This window comes from Gasterosteus aculeatus, chromosome 5 (genome assembly GCF_964276395.1).
Source record: "Gasterosteus aculeatus chromosome 5, fGasAcu3.hap1.1, whole genome shotgun sequence".
In the NCBI taxonomy this organism is placed as follows: domain Eukaryota; kingdom Metazoa; phylum Chordata; class Actinopteri; order Perciformes; family Gasterosteidae; genus Gasterosteus; species Gasterosteus aculeatus.
Window position 1 is genome coordinate 5735395 of NC_135692.1, and position 19562 is coordinate 5754956.

Below are 19562 nucleotides of genomic sequence, written 5' to 3' on the forward strand. Positions count from 1 at the left end.
ATGGTCGTCTGTAGAGAACCAAGCCATGGGCCAGATAATGACTACACATATAAAATGAGGACGGCACGATGAGGTTATTCAGTTACGTTGGCCCATCATTTCTTCCATAAGCCTAGATATCTTGCCCTTAAGGGCCTAGTACGCATCCAGCAAACCTCTATGCTTTGTAATTTGTCATCACCACCACGGCATTGGGTCCTTTTTGCGGGAACATCGAAGCCCTCCAAAGCCAGACAGTTGGACCCACCACAGCAGTGCCACTATGGTAAGAACTCTTTGGAAAGCAGTTGAGCGATCAATGACTGGACCAATTTTAGGAACTCTGAGTAGATTCTGCAGGTGGCTAAAGAGTATTTTGTTGTTCATTTCGTTGGTCATCTCTACATACTGGTTCGGTGTTCTGCCTACCAGAGGCCAACATGAAGCGAGAGGAGTATGTGCAAGTAGCCAGATTCGAATCATGAAGAACTTACGAAAGCTATTTTACCTTGAGAAGTTAATCCAAAGAACTCTGACAACCCTTTGAGCTGCAGGCATTAATCTATGATACCCGTCTGGATTTCCAGCATACTTTTTCCCTCCCTTAAAAACTGCAGTGAGCTTTCCCGTCTCCCATTAGCCCGCCGATTCGCTGACACCAGGAGTCTCGCAAGACGGATAAGGGCTTCTTCGAGCGGCCGACGCGTCTGACTTCTTATTGTCTGACCCATTTCAACCAAGCGGTGCTTTGATAATGTGGCTTGTGCAGTTTGATGAGCTCTATTCTATCACGGGAACATGCATATTTAACGTGAGTGCTGCCAGCCTTGCATGGCCGCCAGCCTTTGGCAAACTGAGCTGCACAGAACGTTTCTCATCACCTGTGTGTGTGTGTGTGTGTGTGTGTGTGTGTGTGGGTGTGGGTGGGTGGGTGGGTGTGGGGGGGCTTGCGCAGTTGCACGACAGAAGAGATTGTAATGTAAAGTGAGAAATATTCATATGCCTGCATAAAATACAATTACCGGACACCGCTGCTTTAACCTACATTAGGCAGATGGCGACGGCCATCTTTTCAACCTCATGTGAAGTTGATTAATCTTGAAAGCGCATCAAAGCGACCCAACAAGAATTTGAAACAATTTTTTGTGATTTTCGTTTGTGTTTTCGGCACTTGGAGGTACTTGTTCCTTTGATATCCTTTAAAATATGATTTAAATGTAACTTTAGCTGCTGTTTCAATCCGTCTTAAAGATTTGTGTATTCTAAAAGAATGTATTAATCAAACACACAAATGCTCTGGCTGGGAATAACATACTAGGTATTTGTAAGGGGAAATGTGGAGGACTTTTAGTTTTGTTCTTCCATGAAAAGTAACGTGTCCATGTCCGTGTTTCTCCCCTGCTTCCGCGCTCATGCACAGGTGTGTGCGGGGTTTCACCTTTCTCCGTTTTGTTGTTCTATGCAGTATCCGTCTCCTCTCAACTCACTTTTCAACCGGCATTTTTGAAGTGGAGCCCCCAGTAATTGCGTCGGTGAACCATCATTACTTCCCTCCGCCCCCCGAGCACGGCTCTCCGCCTCGCGCATGCTGCAGCACGCCGGCCGTTAAATGAGTACACATCGCCTTGTCTCCCCCCGACGTCATGGAGATTCATGTCGGCCTGTGATCTTCCTTATTGGACCTGGCCGCATTTGTCCAGCGCCTCTCTGCGTTGAGATGGATGCTGGTGAAACAGTGATACGCTATCTCGACACTGAATGCCCCTCGGAGGCATGTAGGAGGTGTTTTTAATCAGTGCCATTTTGGTCACATGTCCATCAAAGAAATTGCTTATCGCTGATTGTTGTTTTCATTCCTCACTAGGAGAAATGTGTCGCTGTGCATCATCAAATTACGGTGTTTGCTTCTAAGGACAATATGTCAGTTTTTCAGGCATTTGTAAGCAGACCAACGAGCAATTACTTAAGAGTGCGGCTAAAATACGCAAGGGAGCTGCCTCGTGGGGATTCGATTTGTTATTCTGAACCTTTTGAATTACTTTTCAATCGTGTGAAACGGGAACGCATGATACCTTTTATGTCTACTATTCAAGATGGGCCACAAGTGAATAGGAGAAAAAAAACGGAAACCACCACGAAACCTCATAGGTTTAATTACTTAGAATAAGAAAAGTATCTACAAATGTTCTGTAACCAGAAAGTACATTACCTTTGAGCTTGGAGAATTGAATGAAGCCTGCTTTGTATAAGAGTCAAAGGGAACAAAAGGTTCTATACATCAGACTACGAATGTCCAATGAGGCAGCTTTCAGAAAATACATAGAAATGAAACTGAAAAGTTTTTCTTTGAGAAAAGAGCCGTGGATGTTTAAATGTTTGAAATGTGATACATTTAGTTACCCTACAGGTTAACAGGGTTGAAATGGTAACCAATGAATATCACCATCAAACTTCACCATCTGAATAATAACTTTTGCATTACAATACCAATTGAGTAATGTTTTGCTACTAACTATTAACGAATTTAGTATTGGAGAAGTTTCGAGTTGTAAATAGACCCAATTCTACGTTTGGATGCTTTCATTCCACAAATCTCAAATAAGTCAAATAAGACTTGTGAAAACGGTTTGAATTTAAATGCACCACCAAAGATTATAATAAAAACATATAGCATGTTTACAAAACCTGTCAAACCTTTTCACTGCCATTCTGTTACAGGGCATACTGCTTTCATCCAAGATAACCTTTAGCAGCTACTGCATTAACAAACATTGCAACAGGAAAAACAATTTAGAATGTTTATGATGTCAATGCCTTGAAAAGCTACTTTTCTAGCCAAACTTTGCTTTAAAGGTTAAGCCTCCAGTGAATAAGATTAGTTTGTTCAGTTTGGCGTTCTTGGCGTCAGAGTCGGCATATTGAAATCCGGCAGCTCTCTGCACAAGCAGTGAGTGACACGAGATGCCTGATTAGGAAAGAAAGTACAGTCACGCATTGACTTCCTGCCGAGTCACAGCGAGCTCGGCCATTTATTACGGCTGCCCATATTCCCGGTCGCCGTGTCGCCATCCATCACTTGTGTTATTATTGCTATTTTGGCTAATGCTGCCACACTTTCACCTCTCCTTATCTGATTTGACCATGTCAATATGTTTTTACTACTATTATTGTGGAAGAGGTTTGAATGTGCATGCGTAACTACGTAGATAAGGTGGCATTGTTTTGGTAGACGCTTTTATCTTTCTTTTTTGTTTCCCCAAGAGACCTCGACTTGATTGTGAGTGTGTGTGGGTGCAGGTATGTTTAAAATTACGTGGGCATTTGTGACCGTGCTCAAGAAAACCAAGGGGATTTCTTTCAGGGTGCATTCAGTCTGCGCATAATCAGCATCTGATTGCATACCGCACCGGGTAATCGCGCCATACCGGCAGGTGGTTCCGCCTGTTCCGCAGTACGGGCTGATCACTGAGCCTTCCAGGCGCAGTCCGGTCAAAATTGACAGCCTGTCGACAGTTCATCGATTCGTGGAAGACAAAATTTGCGGTGTGACAGCTTGGGTGCAAAAAATCGCCTGTCAAGGGCTTATTAGTCAATTCATACATTGAGAGGAATGTGATCGGAAGGAAGGAAGATGATCGATTCATTTCTCAGTCTGTTTCAGTGCCAAACATTTGCTAGATTTACTAAGGATTTTCTGTTTTTCTGTTGGTGAAATAGTTCACCTTTAAACTGTTGTTGTAAATGGGCTTTTTTTTATTGTTTTGTCCAATTTTCTGGAGAAGAAGAATCAATAAAATGATATGCAAATCGCAAAAGTAGTTCAGCGCAGCTCAATTTAGCGTCCCTTCCTTTTACGTTGGTTGAACCTCGACAATATCCTCTTGTGATCTAGTCCTTTTCTCCAATGAATGATGCATCTAATGGCAGACTGGACACTTCAAGGCGCCTAGGTACGAGTGAAACCCCCTTGGTTTTGTCTGAAAAGAGGCCACAGGAAGCCTTGCGGGGCTCGTCCTGCCGTCGTCAAGGTGAGAGGGTTCGTCAGCAGAGGATGATGGTCGTGGATGCGTCAGTAACAGCCCTTTGTCTCACATCACGACCATCTCGCAATGTGCTCACGTCATTAGACAGCGGCTCATTTCTCCCGCTCAGGCTGTGTGAGAGAGAGAGAGAGAGAGAAATGGAGACCAAAAGCATGGAGATAAAAATAGGGACAAACGAGATGACAAATCGCTGCGATTGATTTGCCACTTTTCACTCGTCAGTTTCGTTGGCCAGCGTGAAGGAAGCCGGTACAGACCACACGTTGTCACAGCAATTACTGTTGAAACTGGATCTTATTATGATCATCATGGTATCAATTGGTTGGAAACTAAAGAAAATGTTTTCTCTGGTGTCAAACACAAGCTTTCGCTCATGTGTGGCGGAGAGACGTGTAGTTATGAGGACTCGTCGGCCAGCAACGCATCAGCGATGGCCACGTTGTTTGTGGTTAATGGTAAATGCCAAATGTCCAAATCATACCCACTGCCAGTGCCAGTGTGCGACTCATGCTCGAAGCATTATACTTTTTTGAAGGTCAAGGTCACGGTTAATCACGAGGCAGCAACATCTTATGTTGATAGAAGAAAAACGTACATTTTCTACAGTTCAACCCGCAAGTCTTAGTTTGGCACACGTGAGAGAAGTTTGCTGTCAGGGCTTATTGACAGAATGCCGGATGACAAATGGCCTTAAATTAATGCAATTACTCTGTTGCGTTATTGAAAATAACACGTGTTGGGTTCAAGTCAATCTTTTCTGTCGAAGAGGTGCTTTACCTCAATGTGTATTGACTCTAAATTAACACCAAAACCATTATAAAAGAAAGAAATATTTAATGTACAATCTTGTGGCTCCATTATGTAATTAAGTTGATCTGGGTGATTTATCATGTTTGTCATTTTAAAAGCTATACATACAACAAGCAAGAAGTCAAAACGTTATGTTGACTCTGCTTGTTCCCGAATCTCACCTAAAAAAAAGTCTGCCTTTGCAGTTGTTATTTATTCATGATAGGGAAATTGTTACTTTTGTTGCACTGCGTTGTTACGTTACTTTGCTACACTACATTGCTAAATTACCTTGCAACTTGCTTACATTGTTATATTATTACCGTGTTACGCTGTGACATTGTGACATTGCATTATTACCTTCCATCACATTGCTAATTTACACTGTTACATTACATTTTTATGTTGTTAAGTTACATTGTTAATGACGCTTACCAACCATGTCCTTTAAAAAGGGAAACTGGAAAATGCATTATGTTTGTATCAGACCAGTGATGTCTTCCCTTGAAAAAACGCTGACCACAAAAATATAATACGTATGGCGTGCAACACTAGCCACAGTGCACTTTGCTAAGTATTATAAGATGTATTAGAAAGACCGCATGTGGTTGTGTCATCAGTACGCACAATGAACGCACAATGAACCCTCTGCAATTCATTACTGGCTTCAGTGTCACTATTCAGCAGACATGCCAGTCGTCAATAACGTTCTTCAACCTTGCAATATAAGCAGCCTTCACTGGTTATGCAGGATGTGGATGATTTGCTCCCAATGGGTGATGGTAGGCACTAGGGGTGTGTGTGTGTGTGTGTGTGTGTGTGTGTGTGTGTGTGTGTGTGTGTGTGTGTACTGAAGCTGTAGTGTTTTCCCAGCGGTCAGAGCCAACAGGCTTTGGACGTAACAAAGGTCCAGCAGAGGCCGATGATATATGCAGCCAACAGCGGTTCTCCACCTCATTTATTCACCACATGGACACGGCGCTCATTCTCCATGCTGAATATCTCATGACAAGCGTGTGTGTGTTTGTGTGTATTTTTCCTACTGAGCTGGCTGCTGTCCGACTTACCTTTTTGAATAATCATTCCCCTTTCAAATGTCACCTTCCAAACTCAGTGGCCCCCCGAGCGGATCGCTGTGGAGGGGCAGTGCTGACTGTGTGTGTCCGTGTTTGTGCGTTTACGTGTGTGTCGGTAGGTGTGTGAGTGCAGACGAAAGAGAGGGCAAGACCTCCACTGTAATAATGAGAGGAACCATCGGCTTTGAGCTGAAAATACTTTACAGAAATAAGATTCTTAAGTATGTGTGTGTGTGTGTGTGTTTGTGGAAACAAGGTGATAGAATCTCAATATCCATTATTACAAACTTTATATTCTCACATGTCTCTAAGGGGACCACGTTGCCATGGAAACGTAATTTAAAACCAATGGTCTTCTCTGTGGTGTCGCATTGTTGGTGCAGGATGTTATCCCTTTTATCAATGATACCAAAAATGTACGCAGTCATTGCTATTAAGTGCTTTATACTGCAAATTGCTTTAATAGTCAAGGGATGTCCAAAACTCTATAATCACTTCTATTTAGAACACAAATGTACTAATATAATAATATGCCATGGGTCTGAAATTTGAACTACATTACATTACATTACATTACATGTCATTTAGCTGACGCTTTTATCCAAAGCGACTTACAATAAGTGCATTCAACCATAGGGGTACAAACTCAGAAGAACAAGAAACAAGAAAGTGCAATTTCCTCAAATAAGCCAATTTACAATTTGCTATAGATGAGTGACGAACTAAAACTCCCTTGAGTATAATCTGCTGTGAAAAAGTAACATTTCACAGGTTTCTGCTACTGTTGCACCAAGTCGGATGAAATCACCAACTCCTGTAAATCCTGAGCCGAGACTGAGCGCTCTTAAAGTAAGATAGAGTAGGAGACACTGTTTTCCATCTTATCCCGTAGAACTTTAATTTAAGCGTCACATACACAAAAATAGGAAATATGACATTTGACCTTTGATTCAAGCCATTGCAAAGACTAGGATGAGAGTGAATAAATATCTGTCTGTCCATGAAAGAAATACATTTCTTTTCAATCCACCCTGTTACTTCTGGCACGCTGCTGAAGCGAACACGGCTCTCGATATTTCATTTTACCAACCAGTGCACTAATTATAGGGGACACCAGCTCAGCCCATTAAACATTTTCTTTCAGGCAAATTGTATTATTTCAAGATTCTGATTTATTTAGGTCTACGGTTCATTTATAAATATTGATGAGAAAAAGAAAGCGATGACAATGTTGTATAGCGTAAAATGAAATACATTTGTGCGGAAATGTCCTCTCAACTCAAGAGAAAAAGAGGCATTAAGTCATGCTTATCGTTTCCTCCTGGAAATTGCTCAATATTTTGCTCAATAATTCAACTGCAATAGTGCAGAACTGCATAGTTCCAGGAACCAAATTGTAGATAATAAAACATTAGACTTCCTCCACTCTTCCGAAATGATATTGTCAATACTTCACCAAACCAATTAAAACGGCGTTATTCATGGTATAACAACCAGCACACAACTTAAAATTGAGCCTGTCTCCCACAAAACCATCGGAAATAAGTGATTGTTGTGTATTAAAAAGAAAGGGAGGAAGCAAAAAAGAACACCTTACAAATGGGAAAAGAAGTCAACCATGTGTTGGTTTGAAATTACAGAACCAGCAGTGCCAGTGCCGGTTTTATTCGCCCATCCTCCCCGCGTTGACTTCCACCAACTCAATACATGTTTATGGTGAGTCAAACTCAAACATAATCCACAACAAAATAAGTGAATATTATTATCTAGGAGACGGAGCTAACTTAAATAGAGATTTATTTGGAGTGTTTAGGAAAAGGTTTTTAATGCTAAGCAGCATTAAGTGCTTCATTAATTTTGAGGTGTCGGCAATCCCGGCAGTTATTTTCCTGTTACCGCTGCTGTCAATTCAGCACACTGTTTATGCAAAACTGCTTCCTCCCAGACCGGCGGGGGAGATCAAGGCATAGTGACATCCGGACAGGATGGTTGTTCTCGCCCGCGGCGAGCAGCTACTTGGCTTCAGATGTTCCGCTCACGTCTCAAGATGTAGCACCCGAGGCGCGTTGGATGCATCGCAAAGTAGCTGGTCGTATTGGTGTGACTCGACAAGTTCTCCAAGGCAGCTCGCACTCCTTTCCAAACTAGTCCGCCGCGGCACGGAGGGTCCCCGTGGCGGAGCCCGCACACACTGAGCGGACGCCCTCTGCGGCGGTTTGATGGCTGCGGAATCGTCGGATCAAAGCTTTCCTCTCGCCCTCTCCTCTCTCGCCCTCTTCTTAAGCTTGTTGTCCCCGATCTGACAAAGTGGCCATTGCGTCGCTAAGTGGCCTCCGATGGAATCCCCCAGAGGGCTCGGTGCAGGCGATCTACAAAGCGGCGTGATTGTGGTGTGACGTGAGGCGTGTCTGCTCTTTGCAGTTCGTGACCTTTGTCATCAATACAACATCAAGGAACAACTGCATGCTGATATTTGAGGCTCTTATTGGTTCTTTTTTACTACACTAATTTATATTTAGAGAATTACAGCATTAAGATGCATTTAAATAAATGCAAATGGTATAATATAAATAGATGTTTGTTGAACAGTAGAGTCACTGTATATGCCTTATATCTCGTCATGAACAAATCAAAGATGTCAATACAGTAAATTTGAGATTTATTAAGAATGACCATCAGTCGGTAGGTCAGTGGAGGAGCTCAGTCACGACACCGAGAGCAAAGGAAAGCTTGCAAATGATTTAAACCAAACAATTACCAAGTGTATGTCCAGTGCCCGTCTACGACAGGTATTCAGAACCCTCGCAGTATCGAGTCTGATGCATACATTTTTTTCCTCCTCTGTAAATCAGTGTCAATCTCATGTTAGAATGGCAAGTACTCCAAAGAGAGGTACTACTGTATTACTGTTACAAATACACGTATAGCTTCATTAGAACGGACAATAAGTCATTTCAAAATCACAGTGGTAACTTTAATAATGCTGTTACGTCAATATAGATCGCCTCAAATGATGATGAGCCTCCTCTGGCCCTCAGCTCGGGAATCCTTCCCTACCTCCGCCCTCTAACCCAAATAATGCAGCGTGGTCAAATCATCCATAAGCTTGTGTGACAATCTGGAGTCATGCTTTTAGCAACAGTCTCTTCAGGACTGGGTAGTTTCAGTAGTAAAATAGTCTCAATCAGCATGAGTTCTGTTGTGAGCAGCTGCTTTGTAACAAGAATCTCTCCGTCAGGGAATCGAACCCTGGTCTTCTGCGTGACAAGCAGAGATACTGACCACTATACTAACGAGGACTCCATCAGCAATTGTCCTGGCAGCTTTCTCTCTGGCGTTAGGAGGAGGTATGCACTTGAACTCAGAAACTCACTCCAGGCCGAGTTCGATCAATCCACCACTCCCTGGCTGAGAAGCACGACCCTGTTTTACTCTTTACGAGGAAGGATGAATAAGTGCATGTTAAGTTGCGGCCTGAAGGATACAAAAAGGGCAAATATCGAAATGTGCTGTTGACACTAATGAACTGGAGCGTTTCCATGTGTGGAAACCTGACCCGACCAGCAGTTACTGTTGCTTTTACTGTTGTGAACTTGAATCTTGTTTTTTTTTCATCTTTATTTTCCCAAGCGGTGCAATTATTTGTCTTGTATGATTTATTATACATTTCCTACTTTCCTACTTTGCCTGACAGAACGAGCCCTTCGGGATCCAATCAAAGAAATCCGAAGTCAAGATTATGCAATGAGCCAAAAACAAAAGGAAACAAGACTTTTATTTTTATTTTTTAAATCAGATGTGTTGAGCATCATTTGACATCTGTGTTCTAAAAGTGTAAATGCATCTGTTACTTTATCATCCTTGTCAGCATTTTTAGGCCACGTACAGCTAAATTTAAATGTGTTTGTTCAAATATTCCTTGTAATTGTTAAGGGGAAAGAGATTTTGATGCAGAAAGTAAAGGGAGCTGAAGAGAGACCTGACAGAATGGGATCAACCTAGAACCAATTTACGTGGCGGAGGGGAGATCTGTCTCGTCTCTGCCTCTTCCCATTCTACCCAGGCTGTGGTAATTTAATGGAATAACCATCCGAATAACATAAAAACATCAACTAGCTTCTTTCACCGGCTTCCTAATTGTGTTTTCCAAGCACTCATGAGTCATATTGAAATCGAAAAGAAATCACATGTTTTTTCCTCCTAAATGCAGCAACGATGAATTGATGTTCATGCCTCATAAGAATTCAAAAGACCTGACACTCTTCTCTGGCCCTTTCCTGGTTTGCAAATCCTCTTTATTATGTTGCTGGCTGTGTTTTGAAAGCAATAACAGCCATTTGTTGGCATGCTTTTTTACTGCAGCACTAACTGATCTCTATCCAACACAAATGTGACAGTTGGCAAACCTCACCGGTAAAAGGTGCGTTCCTCGCTCGAGCCCATCCATGTGGGTGAGATGTCTATTGTGAGCGTTGTCAACCATGTCTTCGTCCACCAGCGCGCGTGGATCAAGTCTTCAATTGGAGGCTGCAGGAATAGAAACACTGTCAGGCTAAAACCCACCAGGAGGCGATCGGCTATGTCTGTGGTTGGAGGTAGTTGATGTTTTAGAATTGTCTTTTGAATTATCCTAATTTCCGTCCCCCCCCCCCCCTCCACTTGCTCTACTTAGTCGTGATGTGAAATGACAATCTGCAAAAAGAAAAGAAAAAAAGCAAGCTGTAACTTCAATGTCGGTCCTGGCCATGCACAGTGGAAGGCTGCGGCGAGGCGCAATGACTGATGGGTAATCCTGCTCTGCACTCAGCTCATGATGCTTCCCAACGGCGCGTCTGCCTCTCGACCCCACTGACTTCACGCAGCACACATTGCATAAACACCAACGTGTGCACTCCTATGGGCTCCGCGCCAACTGCCTTTCTTGATCTTTCTCTATTCTCTGGGGCCAAGAGGATTGCACCACCGTGTGTGTGTGTGTTTTAGCTGTGCCTGTGTGTGAGATCACTCCTCCGGGGACAATCCGTGTGTGCGCTGAGAAAGACGTTGTTGATGCTTTCGACCTCCGAGTGAAACTGTGGAGGGGAAACTATTTATGTTTAGTCGTTGCTGGGGAAAACCGTTTATTTTAGACAATTTAAAGGTTCTTTAAACGCAGTAAATGTTGCAATCCCCTATTCTCTCATAATAGAAGATTGGACGCACCTACACGTCGTGACATTTCTTTCAAGAAGAGACCGACCTGCTGAAGCTCATTCGTTGTTCCAGCCTTGTCTAGCCGGTCCACTGTGCGTGTTCGGTCCATTTCATTTGTGTTTGTTAAAAGGCCGTACTTCCTTTTTAATGTAATCGTTTCATGCTATGTGAAGCTTGACCCTCATATTGCTCCGAGGCTCTATCATTGCCAGACCAGAGAAGGTAGGAGGGCTTTAAGTGGCAGATCGAAGAGATGGAGCATTTTACGGGGATGAGTCATCACACAGCGTCTGCACCCTTTTACCTTAACAACGGGTCACCATCGCTCTCATGAAAAGGACCTGACCAGCGTTGGCGGGCGTGAAGACGTCCTGTTGATGACAGCGATGGTTTGAAACATGAGTAACTGTACGTTAGCCCGCGGCGTGATGGGAGGACTCGCCAAATCACCAAATCTCAACATCATTTGAGACCAAAATAAGCTGTAAAAGACATGGGGAAAATACCCCCATCAAATAGAAAAAGATGTTCAGTGGTATTTTCTCCTCCTACAGTGGAATAAGGTAATTATATATACAAACGTTGCTGAAAGGTCCACTCTCTGTGTATGTGTATCGCACTACAGCCCTATTCACCCGGACTAGTACGAGCTCAGGACCTCTAGTAATTTGTAATAATAATCATTGTAGAGCGTTTTTTATGGCATTAAAGCTGCTAGCAAGTTTATTGGTATTAATATTGTTGTTGTCGTTGTTAGTATCTGAATCCCATGCAAATTTCACAAGGAAAATTCCTCTAGATATTCCCTTATTCTCTAAAAGAACCTCTCACAAAATATTGAAGCCCACTTTTAAGGATCACACACACACAAACCCTGCATGTTAGCGTGGAATGTTTTCCATTTGCTGCAGTTGAAACTGATTGCAATGTTTGGTGGAGAATGTCTTATATTCCCTGAAACGTGTGCCTGTCATCACGTCTGGGGACCGCTTGCTTCGCAGGGTGTCAGTTCGATATCGTCATCGTCATTATCTCCATCCTCACTCAGATATCAGGATGCACACCTCATTACACACACGTCAATGTTTGTGTAATTGTGTGTGTGTGTTTGGTGTTAATGTCTGACAATACTGACTGTACCAGCAGTCTAGTAACTTACTAATTAAGATCTAAATGCCATATGAGAGTAATTACTATGGTGTTTATGTTTGTCCTTTACAGACATCTTATCCAAAAGGGAACACGGTGAAGACCTTTTGGTTTGTGCAATGTTGCTACTGACGGAAAAAAGTGTCACATGCTTCTGTTTTTCATATTGACCTGCATTGTAACCTGACCTCGGACCATTTCACGACCATCCACTCTCTGCTAGCTGCTCTGTGTACGTCCGACAGCGGCAGTCGAAGACGCCTCGACTGGGCTCAATCCAATTTCACTTTACTCAACCCTCTTTGCTCCCCGGGATGATCGTTTGAATTAAGAAGCGATCCATAACTGACCTCAGATATGTTGATGAGTCAAATCGGTTGCAATTTCCTGCAACCTGTCGCATGTGTGTGCATCGGAACGAGCCCAGAGCTGCCGGAGGTAAACGGGGACTCCTGTCTCATCGTATCCTCGCATTGATTATTTCTAAATGTCAGCTGTCCAGGCGACGTTGAAAAGGCCATCGAACCGACGGGCCTCTGCGGCCAACATCATCGGCTAGAATGTCCATCAGCAGCAGGGAGCGTGACACAGTGACTAGTAGTCTATCGGGTAAAACAAAGCCACGTTCACCCTTTATTCAGATGCAAATTAATTCATTAAAGCAGCGGGTGAAAGAGGGCAGTGCATCATAGGTCTCTGCGCTTGATAGATCTGTGATGCATTTGTTTTGCCGGCGATGTGAAGGGCTGAATTTCCGTGGTGATTGCAGCTCTAATAACAGTTGCGGTGACCTCTCTCAGCGGCGAGGAGGAAATTGGATAAAAGGCGCTCACTTAATTCACTACCATTAAGGGCTGAAACAAAAAGCGCTTTGTGAAATGCAGTGGCAGTCTGATCAAATCCCAGTACCGTTGCGGTCTCGGGTGGTTGTTAGTTGCTTTCGTTTTGTTTCGTTTTCCCCTGGCTGTTGTGTCCCATATTCACTTCCCTTCCTTGGATGTTTTCCTTCCTGTGTGATTGTCTGCCCGCTCTCCACTGATTCCTCCTGTGCCCAACTACCTGCAGCCACGTGTGTCCCCCCGTCACATTGTCAGCTTTACATAACTTGTTCATCATTCTTTCCCAGCGATCGACAACCTAATGTTTTTCAGACTTTTGCTTTCTTTCAACTTTCTCCCCAAAGCTTGTTAAGTTAACTCCGCTGGAAGCCTGATTTGCTTTCGATTGAGACAAAGCTCATTAAAAGTTCAATTTTTTTTAGGCAGCTTAATTCTCTGGTATGGTTCTGGCGCTTGAGTCTTACTCTTAACCTTCTAAAGCAAACGCAAAATTGAAATTGAGAAACCTGAGGTACAATATATAAAGGTATGAAATCCACAGCCATACATAACGCTACATCCACAACACCAAATATTGGTATTAGCTTTGTATGTCCGTTAATCTGAGCGAAGATTCTCAGTGGCTATTTTGGAGCCAAGAAACAGATGCAGTTAGATTTCTGTGCAGCTTTTACTGTTCTCCTGGTTGCCAATCTGCAACTGCCAGGCAACAAGAAAAGTGGGGTCGACTCGACACATTGTCAGGCTTCGGCTGCACAGACAATACTTATGAGACGTCCGTGTGGATCTCTGTAGGTCACAGGGCGTGACACTGACCGACGCACACAACCTTGATTGATTGATTGAGTCCTCTCCATTGTGCTGTTTTTGTGCACAAAACGGGATCTTTCTTGTGTGTTTCATAGTTAAGGGGTTGGTCTTCATTTGCATACCTTTTGAATATGTCACCCCGGATTCATTCATTATTGTATGGAGCCAAATCCAGGTCAAAAGTTTTGCTCGTTTGAAAAACAAATGTGAACCTCAGAGTTAACGTTTTGAATAAAATATTTTTTTGCAATCTTCACTTATATATATTTTTTGATATTCACTCTATCATATATCTATTCGGACATCCCGGTTGCAACAGTTCGTCAGCGAAGCGTTGTTGAAACACAAACGACACCTCTCTGTAACCGCGGCGATGTAGACAACCAGCTACAACCACAACTAAGCATCATTTTAGGAATACGGACTGGTCTGCGAGTTGGACGAACCACATTGATCTTAATGTGCAGCCCGGGTCGCCTGCAAAGCAACATCACCATGGTTACAGAGAGGTGTCGTTTGTGTTTCAATAACGTTTCGCTGACCAGCTATTGAACCAGGAAGTCCGAATCTGTGAATATCTTTCCCACCCTACCGAACTCAGAGGCCATCGCACGGATGCTGCGCTGAATTCACACTTGTTTGTGGAAGTGGGGAACTTCAGAGATTCACGTGTGGTTGATGAATGGTTCATTCTGAGATAGTTAACTGGTCTTATTCTGCAATTCATGCCAAGTAGGATCAAAAACAGCTCGCTAAACAGATTTTTGTCTCTGGTGTCAATGGTTTTATATCCATTTTACATCTTAAATGTAGTGAAGAGAAAGGGTTCTTAAGGCTCACGTGCCTACGTCTCCTCAAGGCAACGCGGTTGAGGAAGCTGTCACTCATGATGACATGCCCCTCCTAGTTGATGCCCCGCCCCCTACATATATGTGAATATTGAAGAAAAAAAAAAATTATTAAAAAAAATATAGAGCGGAGTCAAAACCATCTATCCATCTGCTTATCCGGGGTCGGGTCGCGGGGCAACAGCTCCAGCAGGGGACCCCAAACTTCCCTTTCCCGGGCCACATCTACCAGCTCTGACTGGGGGATCCCAAGGTGTTCCCAGGCCAGTGCAGAGATATAATCTCTCCACCTAGTCCTGGGTCTTCCCCGGGGCCTCTTCCCAGCTGGCCGTGCCTGGAACACCTCCCTAGGGAGGCGCCCAGGGGGCGTCCTCACCAGATGCCCAAACCACCTCAACTGGCTCCTTTCGACGCAAAGGAGCAGCGGCTCTACTCCGAGCTCCTCACGAATGGCTGAGCTTCTCACCCTATCTCTAAGGGAGACGCCAGCCACTCTCCTGAGGAAACCCATTTCGGCCGCTTGTACCCGTGACCTAGTTCTTTCGGTCATGACCCATCTTTCATGACCATAGGTGAGGGTAGGAACGAAGATTGACCGGTAGATCGAGAGCTTTGCCTTCCGACTCAGCTCTCTTTTCGTCACAACGGTGCGGTAAAGCGAGTGCAATACCGCCCCCGCTGCGCCGATTCTCCGGCCAAACTCACACTCCATCTTCCCCTCACTCGTGAACAAGACCCCGAGGTACATGAACTCCTTCACTTGGGGTAATGACATATTCCCTACCTGGAGTAGGCAATCCATCGGTTTCCTGCTGAGAACCATGGGCTCAGATTTAGAGGTTCTAATCCTCATCCCAACCGCACTTCACACTCGACTGCGAAACGCTCCAGTGAGAATTGGAGGTCACAGATGGAAGATGCCATCAGGACCACATCATCTGCAAAAAGCAGCGATGAGATCCGCAGCCCCTCGAACTGTAGACCCTCCTCCCCCCGACTACACCTCGATATCCTGTCCATGAAAACCTCAAACAAGCGGTCTGCCACTCTTTTGGCACTGTCCCAGACTTCCACGCAATGTTGAAGAGGCGTGTCATCCAAGACAACCCCCCCAACACCCATTGCTTTTAGCATCTCTGGACGGGTCTCATCAATCCCCGGGGCACACTGCAGAGTTGTTTGACTACCTCAGTGACCTCCACCAGGCAAATTGACGATGATCCCTCCTCTGCCTCCAGCTCCGCCTCTACCAAAGAGGGCATAGTAGTTGAATTAAGGAGTTCCTCAGTTGCGGTCAACAGGGTCCCATCCTTACTGTACACAGCTTGGATGGTTCCCCGTTTCCCCCTCCTGAGGTGCCGGATGGTCTTTCAGAAGCACTTTGGTGCCGACCGAAAGTCCTTCTCCATAGTTACTCCAAACTCCTCCGATACTCGCTGCTTTACCTCCATCACGGCAGAGGCTGCTGCCCTTCGAGCTTGTCGGTACACTCCAACTGAAGGGGGACTCCGGAGTCCCACCGGATATCATAACCCGGAAGGCCTCCTTCTTTAGTCGGACGGCTTCCCTGACCACCGGTGTCCCCACCGGGGTTCGAGGGTTACCGCCCCTTGATGCACCTAAGACCTTGAGGCCACAACTCACTGCCGCGGCTTCAGCAATGGAGGTTTTGAACATACACCACTTTGGTTCTATGTCCCCTACCTCCACAGGAATGTGAGAGAAGCTCCGCCGGAGGTGTGAGTGGAAAATCTGAAAGTCAAAACTATTCATCCCGAAAATATTTTTCGTCCACTTATTTTTGATTTTGAATACATTGTTGTATTTTACAATGTTCAACAACAAAACTTTGACTTTCAGGTTCACATTTTTTTTTCAAATGAACAAAACTTTTGACCTGGATTTGGCTCCATATTATTGGTCCAGTCATGCATCCGAGCAAACGAAGGTCTCTGAAAACTGCCTTCCTTTACTTATGCATTTGAGCCTTGTAGAAAATAATCCTACAGTATTATTCTTGATTGTAAAATAAAATATTAGTTAGGTTAGAAAGTCAGAGTGTGTGTGCGTGTGTGGGTGTGCACTATAAGTTTGAGTGTTTGAAAGTGAGTTAGACAGATGCAAAGCAGTTGCCACATTGACTCTTTATTTTGCGCCTCTTTTTCAACTCCCGCCTTTCTCGTCAAACTGTGACGGGTCCTCAGAGACGTCTCTGCTGCCGCAGCGTTCACACAGAATTAATCGCACAAACATCAGATGGATTCAGCACTTGGGCTAAAGCTGAAAGCGTAAAAATCTGCACTACGGGCTTTTTTTTTTTTCAGGCACCAAGAAGGAGTGGAGGAAAACATCAACCAGTTGGCCGGTAAAATATAAAACACACTAAAATTGGGTCACTTGAATAGATTTGAACCAGTTCTTTGTGTGCTGTTATCAGAGAAACCATTTAAGAGAGCGGCCAATAAAAATGTTGGCATTATTTTTTATTTTCACCTCCAGCTGGGACATTGTGTAAAACTTTGATCTAGTTAAGGAAATAGTTTGTGATTTTTATCTTTATTTTTTATCGAAATTTATTTTTATCGCATTTATTTCTTTTCCCTCATTCATTTGAATACAATCTTAACTACAAATATCTGGCGTATGTTAGAGGCATTCACGTGTGAACTTGGAGCCGCTGGCAGGGGCGAGGCTCTCAGGATGGCGAATGTCACCTCTGGCGGGGGGGTGGATCGGTACCAAGAAGGTTCTGGAACCAAAGTCCTTGTTTTCCGGGAAATGGCACCAACTGGAGACTCTGAAGTTGTGGCACGAGGCTCATGTGTGACCTTGAGGATCGCAGCACCCTGAATCTGCTGTTGTGCTTGTGATTGGCCCTCAGGTGCAGAAAGGAGAAGACCCTGTAAACCCAAGTTCTGGCAGAGTGTTTTCCTTTGTTCCCCCCATCAATAGAATTCTCTGCACACTTAATATTTACTTATAATTTCTTTGTCTTTACGGATTTAAGGATTCTTTTCATCTGATGATGATAATATACAAGCGTGTGTCTCTCCCTGATACGTTAAGGGATGAAATCAGACACATTGGTTTGGTAGCCTGCTCGTTGCACCTGCACCACTGGTGATGGAACGTCTCAGATGTGAAAGTTTGATTAGGTAGACTTGAATTGAAGAGAGCGTGAGTGACTTTGTGTGACCACCAGAGCCAGACCGCTGCTGGAGCGTTTTTTTAATGATGAGCTTGGACCCACTGATGAAACTGGGTCACGGTTCGTTAGCAAAGGTCACAGCGGGTTAATAATGTCCCCAACAGATGATACCGGGTCAAAGACACACACGCACACACACATGCATCCAACTGAATACAGGTCACCGGTCGTGCCCACACACACATATCAGCACACAGTACACAGCGAGTGTATCTTCTTCTCTCAATAGCAAGTGCATGCAATGATCATGAAAATAGCGGAAATGAACAATCATGAAATCATCCAATAATGAAATATTTACTGCTCTTGCAGCAGCTTGTAAAATACATGCAGGCTGTTTGCACAATAATTCTTGGGAAATGTGCTGGAGTGTGACCACATCGTACCCAAGTGTCACGCTCCACCGAGCTCACTATGCCGCCGCAAACTCCCTCTTCTTTTTTTTTTTACTCCCCCATGTGGCATCTCATATGCCTCAATAAGGCTGGCGTGAAAATGATCCTTTTAGAAAAATACAAGACCTATTCATGTATGTATTGACTCATTTATATCTACATTTCTACAAGTATTTGTTTCCTCGGTTATTTATTTCAGTAGTAATTTAAAAGGCCTGTTCATTTCCATAGATTTGTGATTGTCAAAGAAAATGCATCATTAATAATGTTTTCTTTTTTGGATTCCAGCCGTGGTGAACCGAACAGTCAAATCTCACTGAGTAAAGACTGCGAGGACGGAGACACAGATGACAGCCTTGGGGGGGGGGCTGCGATTAGAGAGACCAATAACACCGACAGAGAGTGGCCAAGAAAGGAATCTCTGAAGTCAGCTGCAGGGCGCTTCTTTGGTCTGATGAGACCAAAATTGACCTTTTTGGCCATAAGCAATCTTCATTTACATTCCATCCACATGGTGGAGTTTGGCACGGATTTACAAGCTTATGATGCAACCCGGGTAAATCCTGGAGGAAAACCTGAATGCTTTCTGCAGGAAACCTGTGACTTTGGGGGAGATTTACTTTCCAGTAAGACACTGAGCCCCAGTATGAAGCCAGAGCTACAAAGGAATTGCCTCAGAACAATATGTTGATGTCCTGGAGGGACGTAGGAGGGGTCCAGATGTCAATCACATTGAGTGTGCAGCTGCATCTTCTTCTCTGCTAAAGTGATTCAGCCCCTCAGGTTGCATTTAAAGGCTTAATCTCTTTGTTGAGAAAAAGATGCACAGACTGGAGGCTGTAATGTCTGCCAAAGCTCCAGCTAGTCAATCCTGTCTTGGAGGCGGTTGATAAATTATGTAAAGAAGCACTTTTGTATTTCATTTTTTATTTTATTTTTATTTAGTTTGTAGTTCCAAGCTTTAGTCACTTAAGGCGTCATACTTACATCATAACATCCCTATTTGTCTTAATGCACCCACATCCGGATATTAGAATGTATCCGGATGGTAAACATGCATGTTTGAAATACCAAAACAGTTTGCAAATATTGCAATTGTGAAATCAGTAAAAGACTGGAGAGCTACGTTGTTAATTTTTCACCTTGAATCATCTTAGAATATGAAAAATGAATAAAGTGTACCCACTATTCACAAAGCTTGAATTGATTTCCAAGAATACACGAGTACATTCT

The 19562-nt window shown here is 43.8% G+C and overlaps 1 protein-coding gene across 4 annotated transcripts in view; it reads left to right on the forward strand.

Moving 5' to 3' along the window:
• The window catches only part of slc39a11 (solute carrier family 39, member 11), a 75518-nt gene that overhangs the window by 28307 nt on the left and 27649 nt on the right, over positions 1-19562 (forward strand). The gene's annotated exons all lie outside the window — the stretch shown is intronic.